This window comes from Salvelinus fontinalis, chromosome 11 (assembly GCF_029448725.1).
Source record: "Salvelinus fontinalis isolate EN_2023a chromosome 11, ASM2944872v1, whole genome shotgun sequence".
Taxonomy (NCBI): domain Eukaryota; kingdom Metazoa; phylum Chordata; class Actinopteri; order Salmoniformes; family Salmonidae; genus Salvelinus; species Salvelinus fontinalis.
The window spans coordinates 53,018,122-53,024,121 of record NC_074675.1 but is presented as its reverse complement, the minus strand read 5'-3'; the positions used below and the strand labels follow the sequence as shown (position 1 = coordinate 53,024,121).

Below are 6,000 nucleotides of genomic sequence, written 5' to 3'. Positions count from 1 at the left end.
CAAACCAACCATTCCAGTGTTTTTTAGTTTTTATTTTACTTGCTGTGTTGTACTCACTTCGCCTCCATGGCCTTTTTATATTTTATTTATTTATACATATATCTGTTTGCCTTCACCTCCCTTATCTCACCTCACTTGCTCACATTGTATATAGACTTATTTTTTTTCACTGTATTATTGACTATATGTTTGTTTTTACTCCATGTGTAACTATGTGTTGTTGTATGTGTCGAACTGCTTTGCTTTATCTTGGCCAGGTCGCAATTGTAAATGAGAACGTGTTCTCAATTTGCCTACCTGGTTAAATAAAGGTTAAATAAATAAATAAAATAAAATAGGTCACGATGATCACACAGTGCCACGTCGAAGACATCCTACTCTATTTTTAAAAATGAATTGCAAACAGGGTAAAAAAAGTATCATTTCATGTGCATGTCTCTGTGCCCTCTGTGATTCTATTTTTTAACTGCTTCTATCAGTTCGTACAGGTCATGCTGATTACAGAGGCACTGGCCTCCTAATCCATGTATTGTGAGTTCAAGTATTATTTGGGGGTGCCTGAAAGCGGAGTGATGAAGTGAAAGTATCCTGGGCAGTTAACCCAGTGATTAATGGATCGAAACCATCCTCTGCTGTCCAGTTTGTTGTCAGCAATGAAGTGCAAACACAAATATAAAAAGCAACATTTCATGGGCATGTCTCAGTGCCCTCTGTGATTCTTTTTTTGACTGCTTCTTTCAGTTTGTAGAGGTCATACTGATTACAGAGGCGCAGCGGAAGCGTGATGGCCCCGTAACCCAGAGGTTGATAGATCGAAACCACTCTCTGCTATCTAGATTTTTCTATCAAGTATCCCAGTGGCCTAATGGATAAGGCACTGCCCTTCTAAGCCAGGGATTGTGGGTTCGAGTCCCATCTGTGGTGAATGAAGGCAATTTGGAATAGGAAAAGTGGCCTGAGCATTTAACACAGAGGTTGATGCATCGAAGCTATCCTATTCTATTTTTTGAAATGAAGTGCAACCAGAGTAAAAAAAAGTATAATTTCATGGGAATGTCTCTGTGCCCTCTGAGATTCTTTTTTTGACTGCTTCTTTCAGTTTGTATAGGTCATACTGATTACAGAGGCGCAGCGGAAGCGTGATGGCCCCGTAACCCAGAGGTTGATAGATCGAAACCACTCTCTGCTATCTAGTTTTTTTTATCAAGTACCCCAGTGGCCTAATGGATAAGGCACTGGCCTTCTAAGCCAGGGATTGTGGGTTCGAGTCCCATCTGGGGTGGATGAAGGCAGTTTGGGATAGAAAAAGTGTCCTCAGCATGTAACACAGAGGTTAATGCATCTTAGCTATTCTATTTTTAGAAAAAAAGTGCAACCAGAGTAAAAAAAAATATATAATTTCATGGGAATGTCTCTGTGCCCTCTGAGATTCTTTTTTTGACTGCTTCTTTCAGTTTGTATAGGTCATACTGATTACAGAGGCGCAGCGGAAGCGTGATGGCCCCGTAACCCAGTGGTTGATAGATCGAAACCACTCTCTGCTATCTAGTTTTTTTTATTAAGTACCCCAGTGGCCTAATGGATAAGGCACTGGCCTTCTAAGCTAGGGATTGTGTGTTCGAGTCCCATCTGGGGTGGATGAAGGCAGTTTGGGATAGAATTGAAGCAGCTTTTATAGGTCACGATGATCACACAGTGCCACGTCGAAGACATCCTACTCTATTTTTAAAAATGAAGTGCAAACAGGGTAAAAAAAGTATCATTTCATGTGCATGTCTCTGTGCCCTCTGTGATTCTATTTTTTAACTGCTTCTATCAGTTCGTACAGGTCATGCTGATTACAGAGGCACTGGCCTCCTAATCCATGTATTGTGAGTACAAGTATTTTTTGGGGGTGCCTCAAAGCGGAGTGATGAAGTGAAAGTATCCTGGGCAGTTAACCCAGTGATTTATGGATCGAAACCATCCTCTGCTGTCCAGTTTGTTGTCAGCAATGAAGTGCAAACACAAATATAAAAAGCAACATATCATGGGCATGTCTCAGTGCCCTCTGTGATTCTTTTTTTGACTGCTTCTTTCAGTTTGTAGAGGTCATACTGATTACAGAGGCGCAGCGGAAGCGTGATGGCCCCGTAACCCAGAGGTTGATAGATCGAAACCACTCTCTGCTATCTAGATTTTTATATCAAGTACCCCAGTGGCCTAATGGATAAGGCACTGGCCTTCTAAGCCAGGCATTGTGGGTTCGAGTCCCATCTGGGGTGGATGAAGGCAGTTTGGAATAGAGAAAGTGTCCTCAGCAATTAACACAGAGGTTAATGCATCTTAGCTATTCTATTTTTAGAAAAAAAGTGCAACCAGAGTAAAAAAAGTATAATTTCATGGAAAAGTCTCTGTGCCCTCTGAGATTCTTTTTTTGACTGCTTCTTTCAGTTTGTATAGGTCATACTGATTACAGAGGCGCAGCGGAAGCGTGATGGCCCCGTAACCCAGAGGTTGATAGATCGAAACCACTCTCTGCTATCTAGTTTTTTTTATCAAGGACCCCAGTGGCCTAATGGATTATGCACTGGCCTTCTAAGCCAGGGATTGTGGGTTCGAGTCCCATCTGGGGTGGATGAAGGCAGTTTGGGATAGAATTGAAGCAGCTTTTATAGGTCACGATGATCACACAGTGCCACATCGAAGACATCCTACTCTATTTTTAAAAATGAAGTGCAAACAGGGTAAAAAAAGTATAATTTCATGTGCATGTCTCTGTGCCCTCTGTGATTCTATTTTTTAACTGCTTCTATCAGTTTGTACAGGTCATGCTGATTACAGAGGCACTGGCCTCCTAATCCATGTATTGTGAGTTCAAGTATTTTTTGGGGGTGCCTCAAAGCGGAGTGATGAAGTGGAAGTATCCTGGGCAGTTAACCCAGTGATTTATGGATCGAAACCATCCTCTGCTGTCCAGTTTGTTGTCAGCAATGAAGTGCAAACACAAATATAAAAAGCAAAATTTCATGGGCATGTCTCAGTGCCCTCTGTGATTCTTTTTTTGACTGCTTCTTTCAGTCTGTAGAGGTCATACTGATTACAGAGGCGCAGCGGAAGCGTGAAGGCCCCGTAACCCAGAGGTTGATAGATCGAAACAACTCTCTGCTATCTAGATATTTTTATCAATTACCCAAGTGGCCTAATGGATAAGGCACTGGCCTTCTAAGCCAGGGATTGTGGGTTCGAGTCCCTTCTGGGGTGGATGAAGGCAGTTTGGAATAGAAAAAGTGTCCTCAGCATGTAACACAGAGGTTAATGCATTTTAGCTATTCTATTTTTAGAAAAAAAGTGCAACCAGAGTAAAAAAAGTATAATTTCATGGAAAAGTCTCTGTGCCCTCTGAGATTCTTTTTTTGACTGCTTCTTTCAGTTTGTAGAGGTCATACTGATTACAGAGGCGCAGCGGAAGCGTGATGGCCCCGTAACCCAGAGGTTGATAGATCGAAACCACTCTCTGCTATCTAGATTTTTATATCAAGTACCCCAGTGGCCTAATGGATAAGGCACTGGCCTTCTAAGCCAGGGATTGTGGGTTCGAGTCCCATCTGGGGTGGATGAAGGCAGTTTGGAATAGAAAAAGTGTCCTCAGCATGTAACACAGAGGTTAATGCATCTTAGCTATTCTATTTTTAGAAAAAAAGTGCAACCAGAGTAAAAAAAAGTATAATTTCATGGAAAAGTCTCTGTGCCCTCTGAGATTCTTTTTTTGACTGCTTCTTTCAGTTTGTATAGGTCATACTGATTACAGAGGCGCAGCGGAAGCGTGATGGCCCCGTAACCCAGAGGTTGATAGATCGAAACCACTCTCTGCTATCTAGATTTTTATATCAAGTACCCCAGTGGCCTAATGGATAAGGCACTGTTCTTCTAAGCCAGGGATTGTGGGTTCGAGTCCCATCTGGGGTGGATGAAGGCAGTTTGGAATAGAAAAAGTGTCCTCAGCATGTAACACAGAGGTTAATGCATCGAAGCTATCCTATTCTATTTTTAGAAATGAAGTGCAACCAGAGTAAAAAAAAGTATAATTTCATGGAAAAGTCTCTGTGCCCTCTGAGATTCTTTTTTTGACTGCTTCTTTCAGTTTGTAGAGGTCATACTGATTACAGAGGCGCAGCGGAAGCGTGATGGCCCCGTAACCCAGAGGTTGATAGATCGAAACCACTCTCTGCTATCTAGATTTTTATATCAAGTACCCCAGTGGCCTAATGGATAAGGCACTGGCCTTCAAAGCCAGGGATTGTGGGTTCGAGTCCCATCTGGGGTGGATGAAGGCAGTTTGGAATAGAAAAAGTGTCCTCAGCATGTAACACAGAGGTTAATGCATCTTAGCTATTCTATTTTTAGAAAAAAAGTGCAACCAGAGTAAAAAAAAGTATAATTTCATGGAAAAGTCTCTGTGCCCTCTGAGATTCTTTTTTTGACTGCTTCTTTCAGTTTGTATAGGTCATACTGATTACAGAGGCGCAGCGGAAGCGTGATGGCCCCGTAACCCAGAGGTTGATAGATCGAAACCACTCTCTGCTATCTAGTTTTTTTTATCAAGGACCCCAGTGGCCTAATGGATTATGCACTGGCCTTCTAAGCCAGGGATTGTGGGTTCGAGTCCCATCTGGGGTGGATGAAGGCAGTTTGGGATAGAATTGAAGCAGCTTTTATAGGTCACGATGATCACACAGTGCCACATCGAAGACATCCTACTCTATTTTTAAAAATGAAGTGCAAACAGGGTAAAAAAAGTATCATTTCATGTGCATGTCTCTGTGCCCTCTGTGATTCTATTTTTTAACTGCTTCTATCAGTTTGTACAGGTCATGCTGATTACAGAGGCACTGGCCTCCTAATCCATGTATTGTGAGTTCAAGTATTTTTTGGGGGTGCCTCAAAGCGGAGTGATGAAGTGGAAGTATCCTGGGCAGTTAACCCAGTGATTTATGGATCGAAACCATCCTCTGCTGTCCAGTTTGTTGTCAGCAATGAAGTGCAAACACAAATATAAAAAGCAAAATTTCATGGGCATGTCTCAGTGCCCTCTGTGATTCTTTTTTTGACTGCTTCTTTCAGTCTGTAGAGGTCATACTGATTACAGAGGCGCAGCGGAAGCGTGAAGGCCCCGTAACCCAGAGGTTGATAGATCGAAACAACTCTCTGCTATCTAGATATTTTTATCAATTACCCAAGTGGCCTAATGGATAAGGCACTGGCCTTCTAAGCCAGGGATTGTGGGTTCGAGTCCCTTCTGGGGTGGATGAAGGCAGTTTGGAATAGAAAAAGTGTCCTCAGCATGTAACACAGAGGTTAATGCATTTTAGCTATTCTATTTTTAGAAAAAAAGTGCAACCAGAGTAAAAAAAGTATAATTTCATGGAAAAGTCTCTGTGCCCTCTGAGATTCTTTTTTTGACTGCTTCTTTCAGTTTGTATAGGTCATACTGATTACAGAGGCGCAGCGGAAGCGTGATGGCCCCGTAACCCAGAGGTTGATAGATCGAAACCACTCTCTGCTATCTAGTTTTTTTTATCAAGGACCCCAGTGGCCTAATGGATTATGCACTGGCCTTCTAAGCCAGGGATTGTGGGTTCGAGTCCCATCTGGGGTGGATGAAGGCAGTTTGGGATAGAATTGAAGCAGCTTTTATAGGTCACGATGATCACACAGTGCAACATCGAAGACATCCTACTCTATTTTTAAAAATGAAGTGCAAACAGGGTAAAAAAAGTATAATTTCATGTGCATGTCTCTGTGCCCTCTGTGATTCTATTTTTTAACTGCTTCTATCAGTTTGTACAGGTCATGCTGATTACAGAGGCACTGGCCTCCTAATCCATGTATTGTGAGTTCAAGTATTTTTTGGGGGTGCCTCAAAGCGGAGTGATGAAGTGGAAGTATCCTGGGCAGTTAACCCAGTGATTTATGGATCGAAACCATCCTCTGCTGTCCAGTTTGTTGTCAGCAATGAAG

General features: G+C 42.2%; 3 non-coding genes across 3 annotated transcripts; all 3 read left to right on the top strand.

Moving 5' to 3' along the window:
* Window positions 1-1,209: 1,209 nt before the first annotated feature.
* On the top strand, window positions 1,210-1,282 carry trnar-ucu (transfer RNA arginine (anticodon UCU)). The gene has a single exon. It is a non-coding gene; the product is annotated as a tRNA-Arg (tRNA).
* A 909-nt stretch (window positions 1,283-2,191) lies between these two features.
* On the top strand, window positions 2,192-2,264 carry trnar-ucu (transfer RNA arginine (anticodon UCU)). Its single transcript has one exon. It is a non-coding gene; the product is annotated as a tRNA-Arg (tRNA).
* Window positions 2,265-3,522: 1,258 nt separating this feature from the next.
* trnar-ucu (transfer RNA arginine (anticodon UCU)) lies at window positions 3,523-3,595 on the top strand. Its single transcript has one exon. It is a non-coding gene; the product is annotated as a tRNA-Arg (tRNA).
* Window positions 3,596-6,000: the final 2,405 nt, after the last annotated feature.